This window comes from Mauremys mutica, chromosome 2, assembly GCF_020497125.1.
Source record: "Mauremys mutica isolate MM-2020 ecotype Southern chromosome 2, ASM2049712v1, whole genome shotgun sequence".
Taxonomy (NCBI): domain Eukaryota; kingdom Metazoa; phylum Chordata; order Testudines; family Geoemydidae; genus Mauremys; species Mauremys mutica.
In genome coordinates, this window is record NC_059073.1 from 60,640,640 (window position 1) to 60,657,938 (window position 17,299).

At 39.9% G+C, this 17,299-nt stretch overlaps 2 long non-coding RNA genes across 5 annotated transcripts in view; one reads left to right on the forward strand and one right to left on the reverse strand.

The window, feature by feature from the left end:
* Positions 1-10,559, reverse strand: part of LOC123364693 — an 85,072-nt gene extending 74,513 nt beyond the window's left edge. For both annotated transcript variants that reach the window (XR_006577229.1, XR_006577227.1), the window contains exon 1: positions 10,437-10,559. This is a non-coding gene — a long non-coding RNA (uncharacterized LOC123364693). The remainder of the gene's footprint in view (positions 1-10,436) is intronic.
* LOC123364692 overlaps positions 10,331-17,299 on the forward strand; it is a 38,627-nt gene continuing 31,658 nt past the window's right edge. For 2 of the 3 annotated variants that reach the window (XR_006577226.1, XR_006577224.1), the window contains exons 1-2: positions 10,331-10,599; positions 13,951-14,072. This is a non-coding gene — a long non-coding RNA (uncharacterized LOC123364692). The remainder of the gene's footprint in view (positions 10,600-13,950; positions 14,073-17,299) is intronic. The other variant, XR_006577225.1, reaches the window with a different exon arrangement.

The window sequence follows — 17,299 nt, forward strand, 5'->3', positions numbered from 1 at the left end:
TTGCCGGTATGCCATACCAGACTGGACAGGCTTACTTTCACCTCTGTCCTTGATACACATCCAGGCTTTGCAGATTTTCATTGATGGTATCTCTACTAGCCTAACAAAGCACACCCTCCCATTCCTATCCTCACTACTCAATTTCAAAACGGTCCCAAACATGAGAAGGGACAGGTCTTTGATACATAGCATCTATTTGCCACAGTTATCTATCTTGTGGAAAGGTAAACACAAGATGATGTCCTGCTTTCTCTGAGTAGAATTATTCACAGTAGATATTATGTTTTCTGCCATGAAATGAAAACTGTTTAAAGCAAAAGGAGAAGTCCAATTGGAAAGATTTTTATATAGTTGTGTTTAAAGTTTTTGATCTAGCATTGTGATGTCAGCTTGGGTTAAACCTTTAAGATCAAAAATGGATATAGCAAGGATAGTCCATCATGGGGAATGTGGTTTCCAGAGACCTGTAAGGTTAATCTAAATTATCTCGGAGATTAGCCCTGAGACAGTGAACGGTTCCACAAACATCACTGCTGCTGTCCTGAGCAGTGATATGATATGCTTAGCTTAGCTAGCATTTTCAGGGAGACTAATCCAGAAAACTTTAGTGAGGTGAAGACATCACTTTATAGGTGAAGCTGTCACTCTCCTGTGGTGAATTATGGGGCTGGACTGGCAATGGAATAGTAGCATGTAAGTTGCAGGTCAAGCTCCTCTAAGACTATCATTTCAAGCAAATGTTCTGACATTTGAATCTACCACTTTGAATCTTTAAGCTAGAATCTACCACTTTAATTTGAAGTATCTAAAGAAACTTGTTTTATTTTGGGAGACATGGAGGCTTTTTTTCCCTTACATTTCTATCTATTATCTTTAACTGACTTGGTTTATTCATCATATTTGTTATTCAACTACTCTCTGCTTTTTTCATGAACAGATGCTCATGAAGCATTCTAGCATTCACTGTACAATACTAAATAAACAGATCTAATCAAGTCATTTTGACTTGAAAGAGTTCAATGTGCTATAGGTCGCATGTAGGGCTACTATTTTGTCACGGAGGTCTGGGTGGTGATGGAAATCATGAGTTTGAACAAAGTCTGTGAAATCTTGGAAATGGCTGTAAAAACACATTTGATTAGCCCCCAAATTGAGTGACATTGCGACATGGTGCACAGGGTGGCAATGCTTCTCAGGTTTGGCCTATCCACCCCTCTGCTTCCATCTACGGAGGGGCAGACGAGCCAAACCTGAGTAGAGCTGTGACCCTGTGCACCAAGTCACAACACCTGGAGCAGAACAGGAACCACCACTGTAGGGTGAGTGCAGGTTGAGTTTACTTGCTAAAACTGCCCACCCCTGGACCTCACTTTTCAGCACCCCCACTATACTCTTGTGTATGTTGATGTACTGAATGCTACCTTATTTAGTGACCTTTCTGTGACTTATCATGTTCTCCTGTACCTTGGCCATGATATTTATTAAAATTTCTGTTCAAAATCATAGCCTTAATCATATGTACTACAAGGCCTAATTCTGGAATACTTTTTTAGAACTGTTCTCATAAGCTGTGTACACTGGTTGTGCATGCAAAATCCACATTTGTACAGGCAAGGAAACCTGAACATTGACTAATCATTGTGAACACTAATGCCATTTGCCCATACCGTTACTCACTTTGTGAGCCCTAATGCAGTTTTGCACATACTACTGCTACATATACAGGTTTTCTTAGCACAATATAGGTCACTGGTTTTGAATATTTACCCCTAAATGATGGTATGAATATTAAGTGAGGAAAATATGCAAATGTCTACATCCTAGTTTTGCAAGTATTTGCTTCAGCCTGGAGCCCCATTGGTTCCAACTGTGCTCCAGAAAAACTGAATCTTGGGGATTGTCTATACTACCGGCCGGATCAGCGGGCAGCGATCAATCCAGCAAGGGTCAATTTATCGCGTCTACTATAGACACAATAAATTGACTGCTGGGTGCTCTCCCATTGAGTAGGTTACTTCACCAGAACAAGAAGCGCAAGCGGAGTCAACGGGAGAGCATCAGCTGTCGATTTACCGCAGTGAAGATAAGTAGATCTAAGTATGAAGTAAGTAAATCTAAGTACATCGACTTCAGCTATGCTATTCACATAGCTGAAGTTGTGTATCTTAGATCAACCCTGCGCGGTAGTGTAGACAAGCCCATAGAAATATAGGGCTGGAAGGGACCTCGAGAAGTCATCAAGTCCAGCCCCCTTCACTGAGGCAGGACCAAGTAAACTTAGACCATCCCTGACAGGTGTTTGTCCAGCCTGTTCTTGAAAATCTCCAATGACGGGGATTCCCTTGGAATCCTATTCCAGAGCTTAACTATCCTTACAATTGGAAAGTTTTTCCTAATATCAAACCTAAATCTCCCTTGCTGCAGATTATGCCCTTTACTTCTTGTCTTCCCTTGTCTCACGTACAAAATTTCTGTTAATACATCCCAGCATTTTATTAACTTTTTTTGCAACTGAATCATATTGTTGTCTTATATTCAGTTTGTGATCCGCTTTAAACCACCAATCCTTTTCAGCATTACTACTGCCTAATCAGTTGTCCCCATTATGTAGTTGTGCATTTGTTTTTTCCTTCCTAAGCATAGTACTCAGACCAGTTCTCCAATTTGTTGAAGTAATTTTGAATTCTAATCTTGTCTTCCAAAGTGCTTGCAACTCCTCCCAGCTTGGTATTATCAGTAAATTTTATAAGCATACTCTCCATTCCATTATCCAAGTCATTAATGAAAATATTGAATAGTACCAGACCCAGGACGGGCCCCTGTGAAATCCCACTAGATACTCTCCCAGTTTGAGAGCAAACCATTGATACCTACTCTTTGAGTATAGTCTTTTAAACAGAGGTGCATCTGCTGCACAGTAATTTCATCTGACTGCATTTCTCTAGTTTGCTTATGACAAAGTCATATGGGACTGCGTCAAAAACCTTACTGAAATCAAGATATGTCACTTTTATTGATTCCTCCCCACCCACTCCCCAGGCCAATAACCTTGTCAAAAAAGGTTGGTTTGGCATAATTTGTTCTTGACAAATCCATACTTGCTGTTCCTTATAATCCTGTTATCTTCTAGGTGTTTACAAATTGGTTGTTTAATCATTTGTTTCCGTATCTTTCCAGGCATTGAAGTTAAGTTCATTGGTCTATAATTCCCTGGGTCCTCCTTGTTTTCCTTATTAAACATACATATTATGTTTGCCCTTCTCCTGTCCTCTGGGAACTCACATGACCTCCATGAATTCACAAAGATAATTCCTAATGATTCTGTGATTGCTTCAGCTAGTTCCTTAAGTACCCTAGGATGAATTTCATCAAGCCCTGACAACTTGAATACATCCAATTTATCCAAATATTCTTGGGCTGAGTATCTGGTCACCAATAATCTTTTTAGTGAAGACTGATGCAAAATTGGTATTAAACACCCCAGATTTCATAGTATCAACAGTTATTAGCTCTCCTTCCCCACTAAGTAGATGACCTACACTTTCCTGCATCTTTCTCTTGCTCCTAATGTATTTAAATAACCTCTTCCAATTGCTTTTTATGTCTCTTTCTAGGTGTAACTTATTTTGTGCTTTAGCATTTCTGATTTTGTTCCTACATGCATATGCTATTCTCTTGTACTCCTCCTTAGCAATTTGTCCATGTGTCCATCTTTTGTAGGATTCATGTTTGATTTCAGGTAATTAAGGAGCTTCTGAGGGAGCCATATTGGCCTCCTACTATTCTTCCTGTCTTTTCTTCACATTGGGATAGTTTGCATTTGTGCCTGTAATAGTGTCTCCTTAAGAAAATGCCAGCTCTTCTGAACTCTTTTTTCCCTTAGATTTTCTTCCAATGGGACCTTATCTACCTGTTCTGAGTTTGTTAAAGACCACATTTTTGAAGTCCATTGTCCTTATTCTGCTGCTCTCACTCCTTCTTTTCCTTAGAATAATGAGATCTATCATTTCATGACCACTTTCACCCAAATTGTGTTCCACCTTCAAATTCACTACCAATTCCTCCCTGTTGGTCAGAATCAAGTCTAAAAAGGCTGTCCCCCTGCTTACTTCCTCTACTTTATGAAACAAAAAGTTGTCCCTAGTACATTCCAAAAACTTTTTGGAAATGTGTTTTGTCGCATTATTTTTCCAACAGATGTCTGGGTAATTAATGTCCTCCATTACTACCACATCTTGTGTTTTGCATATGTCTTTTATGTGTTCTAGAAATGCCTCATTCATCTCGTCTTCCTGATTTGAAGTTGACTGCTACCTAATATTTAACCCTTTTATGTTTACCCAGAGACTTTCAACCAATCTGCCCCTCATCACGTTCTGGCTCTCAGAACAAGTGTATATATTCTTGATGCATCATGCAACACCTCCTCCTTTTTTATCCTGCCTGTCCAACCTGAACTAGCTCAACCCTTCTATACCACTATTCCAGTATATGAAATGTGTAAGGGCTCCCTTGCACAGATCCCATTGCAGAATCAGAACCCTAGATAGGGTAGTGGTCTCATGAGCAGAAAGGAGACGAGGTTCATAACAAATACAGACAAATTAAAGTGCTTTTTGGTCAAATTGCAGAATCAGCACAAGAAAATGCAGTGAACCCACTATAGCTAGTCTTTAATAATGCATTTTGAGCAGTACAAAATGAAATCTTACTTCAAAAATCTTGCTCTCTCAAGCATGAGCACTGTCTCATAGACTGAAATTGGTGGTGTGATGTACTGCATAGGGTAATAATACATATCAGATCATCAGGTAGGTGAAAAGTCCCCAGTTGGCCTGTCAAGGCTTCACTTAGATGTTATATTTGGTTTTGTTTAATAACTTTATTATTGAGTGAAAATGCAGGTATGCTAAATTATGAGAAGATGCAAATCTCATTGGGGTTAAATAATTTAATTCAAAGGACCTGGAGAGTTTGAAAATACAGGCAAATGGTAAACAGTGATTCTAGAATTCTTTAAGACTAATCAACCATCCTTGTTTGAAAAATAGAAAGAAATAAGTGTAAGAGTAGAGGGGCGCATTTGTGTGTATTAACAGTGCCTTATCAATACCCCTGGGTATGTCTACACTACGAAATTAGGTCGAATTTATAGAAGTCGATTTTTTAGGAAGCAATTTTATACAGTCGATTGTGTATGTCCCCTCTAAGCGCGTTAAGTCTCATTAAGTCGGTGGAGTGAGTCCACAGTACCAAGGCTAGCGTTGACTTTCGGAGCGTTGCACTGTGGGTAGCTATCCCACAGTTCCCGCAGTCTCCACCACCCATTGGAATTCTGGGTTGCGCTCCCACTGCCTGATGGGGCAAAAACATTGTCGCGGGTGGTTTTGGGTACATGTCGTCAGTCGCCCCTCCCTCTATGAGAGCAATGGCAGACAATCATTTCGTAACTTTTTTCTGGGCACATGCCATACTATGGCAAGCGTGCAGCCCACTCAGCTCAACTGCTGCTGTTGTGTCCTGGGTGCCGCTGGCAGCAGACAGTACAATAGGGCTGAAAACCACCATCACGCTTCCGCTGCCACTCTGCTCGCCTGCTCTGGCAGCTGATGGTACAATAGGGCTGAAAACCATCATCACACTTCCGCTGCCACTCTGCTCTCCTGCAGACACCATACCACGGTAAGCATGGAGCCCGCTCAGATCACCGCAGCAGTTATGAGTACTGTAAACACCTCACGTGTTATCCTGCAGTATATGCAGCACCAGAACCTGCAAAAGGAGGCAACGGCAGCACGGTGACGAGGTTGATGAGGACATGGACACAGACTTCTCTCAAAGCACAAGCCCTGGCAATTTGGACATCATGGTGGTAAAGGGGCAGGTTCATGCTGTGGAATTTCGATTCTGGGCCCAGGAAACAAGCACAGACTGGTGGGAGCAGGCACAGGCCAATCAGGACTCAGCAGACCAGATAAAAAGGGCTGGCTGCTTCTATCAGATGGCAATTCTTGGTTAAACCCAGGAGAGGTGAGGAAGAATCCTCCATCTACCTTAGCCAAACAAGTTTTTTGTTTAGGTCAGTGTGAGACTTTTGATTTATTTTGTGGTGTGTAAGGCAGCCATACTGAGTTAGATATTAATTGAATTACTGAAAATTAAGTGAAGTCACCTGACAAGACACTCATGGGGTCAGACAGGTCTGTCACAATCTCCTAAAGCCAGTTAATGTAAAATAAGAACAATTTCACTTTATTGATGCTGCTCTTTCTGCTGGCACTGCTACAACCCTCTACCTTTGCCATTTTCTAAGGACAAACTCCAAATTAAGTCTTTACTGAGATTCTAAAAAGTTTGGAGACTTTTTTTCCATCCAGAATTTCTGTTCACTACTGAAAGGGCCAAAATACCACAAAAAAAGCTGTTTGTGAGATTTCTAGTCTAGTATTGCAGACTCAAAAACTTTCAGTACATTGGATAAATTTCAGATAAACATCCAAACAGTTGAAAGGAGAGAAGCACAAACTAAAAGCTTGAAACGGAAAGCTCCTACTGTTCAGAAAGGTTTGGATGCATATCTGAATTTCACAGCTAGCCACCTCTTTGTATTAGAGTGAATTTAAAAAAAATGTCCAAATAACCTTGATCTTTGAGGAGTCTGGATCTAGATCCAGATTTGAACTTTGTGTCTCAGGTCATTCTCTAGTTAGATGGTTATCCAAACTAAACCTGAACCCCAAACCTTGTTAAAACCAAAAGACCCAAACTGATACTTTTGGCCTAGCTATAATCTCATGTGAAAGCCTGATCATGACTTCTTTCACAGCTAAAATAATTCAAATAACAGTTTGGAAACTTTATTTTTACTGGTGAATTCAGTGCCTGTGGCAGCTGTGTGCAGGTAGACCAGGATTTTCAAAAGTGACCAGCACTTTTGGGTGCCCAATTTGCAATCCCATAAAGAGGCCTGATTTTCTGAAAGTGTTGAGCATGAAAGTCAGGTTTTTCTAGGGTGCCTCAATTTGAGCACCAAAATCACTGGTCACTTGAAATTTTTTTCTGTAAAGGTATAAATATTACCAGATATCAGGAAATAAAACAGCCACATAGGATATTTTTACATAAGAAATATAGAAAATGATTCACATTTATGGTGAGTATTCATTTCCATGTAATGTGAATGTCCATAAACAAATATCTATATGATCTTAAAATTAAAAAAAAATTATACCCTCACTTGGCTAGGAGTTGGTTGGTACTAGCTAATTTTAATAACTTTTGAAAATAATAAATGTGGTATTATAAATATAGCATGCCTACAGACTAAAGGCTACCATACTCCCAGGTTTAGATTAATTGAATATGGATATTGGCTGTGATGAACACTCAGTCAAAATGAAAATACAGGTGGATGCAGCAAATAGCACCACCAAGGTCACAGTAAGAAGCATTATACAAAATCTTACTATTAAAAACTGATATGGTTCACTCAAACTTCTCAAACATGAAGAAAGCTAGTAACACACACTTGTAGCAATGCTTGACCTTTAGGCTGGTGTACTGCATGTATATAAAATGCTGAGTTAGAAAACTGTCAGATAAAATATAGAGATGAGATAATAGCTGAGAGATAATGTTAAATGGGCTCCTAGTACGCTAAAACTATCAGGTTTCTCTGAAATGGCATGTGACCTCACTGAAGTATCAATTTCTTTTGTGCGCAGTTTGTTTTACAGAGTTAGGTGTAAGTGTACTGCCATCTGCTGGCAGGTTCCTTGTGAAGTCAACTTCTGTTTCTATCAGCCATGGTCCCAACAACAGATATTTCTTGTGATTTAGAGATTATGCCTTCTGAGAGCACTAGAACTGCCATGAATTACAACATAAGTTTCAATACTTGGGCATTTTCTTAGATGTAGAAACTTCCAGTCCTTTCTTCTTCACTAAGCTGATAAAAAATAAAGGTCTCACTTCTGGATAGAAATACTATAATAAAATGCAGTTTCTAGAAGAACTCCAAAAAAGAAGGCAGGAAATAAACAGGCTCAATGTACAAAGACTTGTCGTTTGTATCAAATTCTTGCCTCAATTTTGGCGCTATGCATTTCAGAGTATTGCAGCATTAACAACTACAGAATCAATATCAGCTCACAGATTGAAAATCAAACTTACTAAAGCTCCTATCATGTCGGCAGCTTGGAATGACCAGAGCCCTACACCCTTACTGAGGTCCATATTTGCAAATAGTGAATGTGAACAAATTACTTCATTGCTGTTGCACAGCAGGTGGGGGAGGGGATTGAAGGTGAAATTTGGTCCCTGGTTAGGAAATACTGTTCAGGAGTCAAATGAATTGTTTCAGCAGAGCAATAAGTTCATAGACCAGTAAATTTCTGAAAGCCCAAAAACATCCCCCTGAGTACTGCAAGTTTCAGTGCTGTAACGTGCCAGTGTAGACAGTGCACCTCTCTCCCAGCGCTGTGCCGCGACTACACAAGCCACGTTAAAGTGCTGCTGTGGCAGCGCTTTAACGTTGCCAGTGAAGACATGCCCTTAGGGAGTTACGTTTACTGAGTGGGATCTCACAAGGAGGTGAAGAAGTGGTTTTACATGCTTCTGTCCTTGGTAACTTCTATGCACAGTGCTGATGATTCATATTTAACTCTAATGTTGGTAGAATTACTATTTTTATTTTATTTATGTTTTATTATTTTATTTCATACTGTTAAAACATGCCCATGCAGTGCCCTATGCATTTGTACAATCCTTATAAAAATACACTGTAATAAATAAAATTGATTAGCCCAAATAAAGAACAAAGGCTAAAAAGAACAAAGGCTGAAATGATCTCTCTCAAAACTAAGTCCTCCTAACACCCTCCTCAGCCACAAAAGAAAAACAAATGAGAAAAGAGAACCCCCTCAGCATGAACTGATGATCAATCAGTTTGGGTTCTGGCAAACAAGAATGTAGGAGCTGACTGGGATGTGTATCCACTAGTGCTATATATCCAATGAAGAGGTAGACCTGGAGCCAAATAGTCACCATACATCAATCCCAGCCCAGTGCCTGATGTTGCTCACATTAATATCAATGGTAAAACTCCTATTGCATTAAATATGAAAAGGATTTAGGTCTATGATGCTGGTAAAATTAGCTTGCTTCAAATGGTATGAATCTTGAAGGTGGGAAGAGACTGCATTCAGGGACCGATCAAAAAGCTCTGATGACATATGTATAAAATATTTTGCACGTCTCATTACATGTAAAAAGATCACAGTGAAACAAGGAGAATTCTTAACCACAAAATACCAAGTTACAGCCTGGCAATGTTTAACCAGGATTAAAGCTCTGTGAAAATAAAACTGCATTTTGGATATGACTTTTAAAGTGGCCTTAATGGAGTCTCCTCGCTTTTTCTGCCAACAACTTTTCAGGTGTAGCTAGTTGTGGGACAAATTGAGGACAGACAGATGTCTGACTATCTAATCTGTGTGTAACCCCAGGTGGTTTGAGATCTGCACACACTTATTGCAGCCACAGAGAATTGCACCTGCAATACTCTGACTGAATTTATTTGTGGGCACAAACTACAAGTGCAAAAAAACAGTCTGAGTTTTAAAACTCAGCCTGTTTGGGACTGAAAACAAATTGTCATCTTTGGTTTGTTTATAATTAGTTCAGCAGTACAGCTGGCCTACAACCTAACAAAGTATCCAGAGGAAAGCCAGTATACATTATGCTCTGCTAACGAGCGCTGAGAGATCAGTTAAAAGAGTTTGGTCTGATCTGTATTTTTAATGCAAAGAACTTAAACTACATTATTTGTATTTGTTAGGTGGCACTCTTCTCAGAGTCTGTACTGAACCAATGTTCCAGAACAGTGCTAGAGAGCACTGTAATATTCAGGGGGTTACTAGTATTTCCTCTGGGTCTCTGCCCTCCACAACACTTCTTCAGGGGGTTCCCTAACTAGAGACACCTAGCAGAAAGATAATGTAGTCTTACCGGTTCTATGTAATCTCTTGAGGCTGGTGGAGGGAACAGCACAGCCAGCATTGTCCCAGTCCCACCCACTCCATACTGAATTCCCACCAGCTTCTCCCACCCCAGCAGATCTTGACCCAGGAATGGTGCTGGAGGGGGAGGTAGTGCTGTGGAAATAGAGACAAGCCCTGACTTTCCCTCTTCTAGCACAGAGTAGGGGAGATCTATGCACCGATCTCCTTGGCTGATTGGGCCATGTTGATTAAAGCTCCACTCTAGTAGGAGTGCTGACTGGGACTACTCAGTGCATAGGGTGAGCCTTGTGCATTGGAGCTGGCAGGATAGAAACCTAAAAAAGGAATTTGAAACAAAGGATTATATTAAATAACTTCAAGGCTCTGATTTAGTCCCCAAAAGCCAATAAGACAGTCAGTCTGTCCTTAACTCACCCTGTTTGCCTAGGTATTTCAGGGCTCTCAAGCCTGACACTCAGTGAGTCTGATCCTGCACGCCTTGCTCAAGCAATGCTCCCATTGATTCCCTCTACAGTGCTGCCGGAGCAAGAAGTATGGGATATGGCACCAGGTCTGCTGCACCACCAATCAGAAGTGGGTAAGTAATGATTACTGGCATTCTGAATGGTCTCTTGCTAATGGTTTTTAAGTGATCATGAATTTCAGTCCCCATCTCTCACTACTGATGCTCCTTCCACCCCTATTCCCAGCACACACATTCCCTGTTTAGCTGATTTACCATTTTCTACTCTTGGGAGAGGGATTCTCCTTGGTAAAATAGATCTCATGTTCTGGTCCTCTGAATTTTTCAAAGGGCACAAGCCCTGAGACATTGTATTATAACAATATGTCAGTTTGTCCTCATTTGGAATGGAATAGTGTTAAGAATTTGATAACCCATACAGAAATGAGCCCACAATGGCATGAGGTGATGTGTTTATGTGAAAGAATATTTGTACTAGATACCTTAGTTTTATGATCAGTCCCAATAGATTATTATCAAACTAAAGTAAACCTCTTAAATGCTCAATTTGTGTGTGTTGATGAAGTTGTGCAGAAAGACCTCAGGAGAGAATGAAGTTTATGAGATTGTCAGCAAGCTGTGTTTATATAACTGTTTGGAAATTAAACAAAGAGTTGTTCACGGCTCGTTCTGTACCCACTGTCATCCCTAACAAGCAGTCTAGAACGTTGTTTGGGATTCCATAGTTCATAAGGCTGTAACTACACAACTTGAGACCTATCAACTAATCCGAATACTAATTTCCTTTAAAAACAGATGTCACAATTTGTACATGATAAACATTCTGATCATGAAAAACACTAGATTGTGAGTTTCTAAAACTGCTAAACAGCAATGGGCTAAAGCAGTGGTTCTCAGGCTTTCCAGACTATTGTACCCCCTTCAGGAGTCTGATTTGTCTTGTGTTCCCCTAGTTTCACCTCACTTAAAAACTACTTGCTTACAAAATCAGACATAAAAACACAAAGGTGTCATAGCACACTGAAACATTGCTTAGTTTCTCATTTTTACCATATAATTACAAAATAAACCAAATTGGAATTTAAATATTGTACTTACATTTCAGTGTATAGTATACAGAGCAATAAAAACAAGTCATTGTCTGTATGAAATTTTAGTTTGTATGGACTTCGCTAGTGCTTTTTATATAGCCTGTTGTAAAACTAGGCAAATATCTAGATGAGTTGATGTAACCCCTGGAAGACCTCTGCGTACCCTCAGAGATACGTGTACCCCGGTTGAGAATCACTGGTCTAGAGCAGTCTTAATTTCTGAGAAACAAGTGTGGATTAGCCCCATCCTGTTGTGTTGCAATGAGGCTGATTCACAATGGCAAATTTCATACTTTATAGACCCTGTCTTTTGCATACCTTAGGAGTTGAGGCAAATGTCTTCCTGTTTCGTCCCTCAGCATTTCTTTTAGATCTGTCTCTGCAACATGGACTATGCACTAAGTAACACTGAACCCGAATCAGCATGTGCATTGTTTTGTTCAGATGCAGCCATATGGTAATTCTAACAATTGATAAGCAGCAATCTAATTAACACAATTAGGTTTTAATGTTTTGAGAATGTTTTGTGTATACTATAGTCACCCTTTTTTTCCCTTTAGTATTGATTGGATGGATCACATATGACCAGCATGAAAAAAAGTATTACATTTATAGCCTATACTCCTGAAGAGCAATATTAAACCCCTTTCCTCTACTACTTATGCTTTATCCATCAACCATTTAGATCCTGTTAAGTTTGACTTAAGGAGACCAGTTCCTGTGATTGCTTCATGCCTATAAATGGCCAGACTCACTTTATGAAACACTAAATATTGCGGAACACTGTGGGCCAAATTCTCAATTTTCTCTGTAAAATTCATAGCCATAATTGAATTGTGGGTGTAAAATGCAGGCATAATTCAATTATAGCCTCACATCTGGGTACTTGTTCCCCTAATTACACGATTGCTGGTGCAAATTGTTTCTGGGAAAAGATAGCTTAGATTCAGTCTTTAGAAAATTTGGCCCAGTCTACACAAAATGCCCTCTGCGCTCCTGAATTTTTTTTTTTTCAAAATTCTGCTTCAAAATAGGTAGGGAAGGGAACTATTTGAAGGAAACTTAATTTTTTTTATACATAGGATTTAAGGTTAAGGTTGAGAAATTCTGCTAGTTTTGTGTCTGATCCTGCACTCCTTACTCAGCCAAAACACTATAAGCTGTAGTTAGATGTCTAAATGCTGTCAGCCTGTTTCTTAAACTGTGAGCTCATCAGGGCAGGGATCATCTCAAGCTTTGTGTTTGTACAGCACCTAGCACAATGGGATTGCAGTCCTGATTGGTGCTGCATCTGAGCACTATTCTAAGATAAGTTATTAACAGTATGTTCCACTTGTAATTAATGAAATGGAGACTAGGAAGAGGCTCCTTTTAAAAATTTGGTGGTGTGTACATGTAGTTATATATTGTGCACATAGTTATTTACCTATATATTGTTATCCCAGTGGTTAAAAAAAGCATTATTAAATCACTCCAATTTCATTGCTCTGAAATGTGGTGAAACTTTTGGTTTCAGCACTACAAAAGTGACTTTTTAACCAGTCAGACCCTATCCTGTGAAAATCAACTGATCTCTAAAGATTTCTTTAGAGACGATGAAGTTTGATGTCACTGTGTTCACCTCAGAAAGGGTCCAGGCTTGCATTCCTAACTCAGACAAAACTCCCACCAACTCAGACAATGAGATTAGATATGAAATACTACTTGTCACTCATCGATATCAACATATAGATACACCTCTACCCCTCTATAACGCGGTCGTGGGGAGCCAAAAATCCCTACCGTGTTATAGCTGAAACCCTGTTATATTGGGGTAGGGGTGGCAGGGCTCCGGCAGTGATTTAAAGAGCTCCAGGCTCCAGCCGCTGCAGGGAGCGCAGGCCCTTTAAATCGCTGGTGGAGCCCCACTGCCACAGCCCCAGGGTAGGGGCGAAAGGGCTCCAGCAGCTGGAGCCCCGGACCCTTTAAAGCGCCGCCGGAGCCCTGCTGCTACTGTGCTATACGTGAACCCGTGTTATATCGGGTCACGTTATAGCGTGGTAGAGGTACACATATATATATACACATATACCTATTCCAGGTTGATTGACTCTTGTAAAGTGTGTGTGTGTGTGTGTGTGTGTGTGTGTGCACACTCACAATAGTTAACCAAACCTGGGTCTGGATCCAAAATTTGCAGGTGATTCCTCTCTCTATAATGGGCCAACCCAAAGCACCAGACATCAGGTCTTCAAAGCCTGGATCCAGATCCAAAATTTTGTGGCGCAGGCCTATCCCCTACTTCTTTTCATATAGGAAACCTATTCATCGGTGATGCTGACGTTTCCCTGGACCTTATTTCAGCTGCCAGAGTTTTTTTTTTTTTGCCTTTTAGAAGTCTAATTGCAATTCATGTGAGCCCCAAGGAACGAAGAGTCTTCTCTGCTTTAAAATTAGTAGCTGTGACTGCCAAAGTGACATCCAGAAACGTTCTGAGGGGCAGCAAGAAAGCTTGGTGTGAGTTTCCAAGGTCACACAACAAAGTGTGCTGACTTTTTCAACTTAACAAATGCGGTTTTCCAAAATATGTCTTCCTCTTATTCCTATGGGGCTGAAACTAACAGAAATAACGCAAGCAGTCCTTAGACTTAACCACTTGATTTCCATTTCGGTGAACTTTCATCTCTCTTTCTTACTGCACTGCATGGTTTTTGCCTGAATGTTTTGAGTATCGGCTCCTCCACTAATAAAATTTTACAAGTGATTCTGAAAATAAACAATACGATGCTTATTCCTTTTTGTAACTCATGAAATAAATATTCCATCAAAGAGACTTTTATGTTTCACAGTGGCAGTTCTCAAATGACTTGCACGGTATCATGTTCAAAACCAGTGCACAGTCCATTTTTACAGTAGATTTACTCAATCACAGTTGACTAATCAGATTAGTACTGCTTTTATGTCTGACAAATTTTAAAAGTTGGGGTCATTAAACAACTTGCATAAAGTAAGAGAGCCTGTGGTGCTGGATTGTGCTTTTCCAGATAGCCATTTCTATCTTTGAAACAGGTTAATCAAATACTTAAAAAATTTATATAAATTGTTATTCTTTTAGATCCCAATTCAGCAAAGCAATCACATCCCTCTGTGTTCAGCAAAGCACTTAAGTACATACTTAAACATGTGCTTAAAATAAAGCAAGGCCTTTGTTGAATCCGGGCCTTCAGCACAAATCCTGCTGATACTTACATTGCAAAGGCATGCTGGCAGGATGCTGGAAAATTCATTGTGTGCTGCAGGAACTCCATGGAACAGAATTGGGGAACGCATGGTGAGGTGCCCTTTGTTACTATTATAAATACAAGTATTATGTAGGTTACTATGAGCTGGAAATGTCGACATTCATGCTTGAGGTTCTGAGTATGCCCCCTTAAGTTCATGGTGCTTTGACTGGTACATTAGCTAACCCTCTCGCTTAGCATTTGGTTGACTGTTGAAGTCTGCTGCATGGCCAAAGGGCAGAGACTACGTTCCACGCTCTCCTCCCCCACGTGCAAGATGTAGCCATTAGCATCTGAATCCTCACATTTAATATTATTCCTTCTCAAATGAGTTAGTTGGTCCAAAACATTAATAAAAAAATTTTCAGGGTTAGAATCAGCTTCCATTTTCTCACATTGACCTCAGGAGGGATGAATGTGCATATCCCAGGATGGCCCTAGAACCGTATGGGCCAAATTTTGACCTGTTTCTCCTAAGTATCTTACTTCACTGAAGTCAATGGAATTACTCCAGATTTACACTGCTGTAAATAAGAGCAGAAGTGTATATGTAAGTGTATATATTATACTACATAGAAGACTGGTTATGCTGTAAAAAAACTTACCAAATCTTCAGCCTTACACACACACAACACTACATTTGATTAGTGGTCAAGCTGTGGCATAAACTGAAAAAAGTCATTACAGGTCTTGAAGTAAATCTGTGAAACTATAGAAAATGCCTGATTTTGATGCCAGGAACATACCTCCATATAAGTCAGCTATTCTCATAATTTAAACAAGAAAACTGCTTGAATCATTTGTACCACTAAAATTACACTGCACCAGTATCCTACGTTATGTCGTCACTATAGGGAAAACCTTTCCCCCCCAAATTGTTGGGGCCTGGAGGACCATGGACATAGCAGAATTGATTATGTGTGACAGGGGCAAGATGAGAGGCTAGAAGATTTGGTTTGACATTGCAGAGCCACTGGTTAGTCTCTCCTGGGGTTGTGGGAACAGGGGGAGGGGACGAGGTAGCAGCTGCAGGGGCTACTGCAGTGGGACTCCTGAAGCTACCTTAGGATATGTCTACAGCAATAACACACCTGTGGCTGGCCCATGTCAGCTGACTTGGGCTCTCGGGGTCCTAGAGCTCAAGCTCCAGCCTGAGCCCAGCGGCTACACTGCAGTTTTATAGCCCTGTAGTCTGAGCCATATGGGACCAAGTCGGCTGATGTGGGTGGGCTACAGGTGTTGTAGTGCAATGTAGACATACCTATTGTGGCTCTGGTTGACTCAATGTGTGTGTGGGGAAAGATCTGTAGTCCTGGAGTGAAAGCACAGAGAAAATTCTAGCCTCAAAAGCAAGTTATGCCTGGTCTGTTCTTGAAATCAGTAATTTCAAATAGACTGTCAGTGAAAGATCCCGTTGCTAATTCACCATGGACTCTGATTTTTGTACCTGGTCCCACTGTCTTCTGACCCCAAAACATACATATAGGTAAACCTTTACACAGTGATTAAAATAACCTATACACTACATTTAAGCAGGTATAAGGGAAGAAGAGTCAACAGCTTTAAAAAGCCATTTTAAAAAAAAATTCAACAAATATGTCAAGTGACTTCAATAGAAACTAATGTACCAGAATATAAAAAACCCTAGAAAGGAAGAAAGAAAACACACCCTGCATTATGCATATTCTCTGCAACAAATGACCTTATGAGAAATCTAATGTGGCACTCACTGTTAGCAAGCTTAGAGTCAGGAAATGATCAAGTTAAGTTTGCACCATAACTTGAATTGTGACCCCTTGTGTGTATTATATTGCATAATCTTTGACTACATGAGCATGTGCCATGTCTTAAACATTAGAGTATAATAGCATACAAGTTTTCTAAAACCTTAACCCACATACATAGCATCCTGTAGAACTCTGTCCTGGTCTGTGTATACCAGGCAAACAGACTGGGAAAGCCTAACTTTTTGGAAGAGAAAAGATGGAAATAAAGAAAAAACATTTTTTTAAGAGGCTTCATTTTCCAAGAAGGCACCTAAATGAATGGATCTGTCTGGAAATGTAGGCCTCTGTCCTTTTTTTTTAAAGACTGAATATATAAGGAGGTCTGTCCTACAATGTGTAAAGAACAATATCTGATTATTATGATTTTATGAATAATAGTTGCAGATGTTTCTGTCGCTCCCAATCTATGTATTATTTTTAGCAATTATGGGAAATTGATTTGATTATTTGCTGCTGTTACAATTATGTTAAATAACCAAAATGTATAAATATACCCTAATCAAAAGATCATTCATAAAGTTAGTGAGCTTAAAAATGGGAGTACGAAGGCTGCTACTGAAAGAAGATTGCTACTATGAAAACACTGTTGAAAAAATAATATATACAGTATGTATAAACCCGGAAAGACCAGCCAATGAAATTAGTGCCTAGCAAGGTTTTGGCACTTATAAATAAT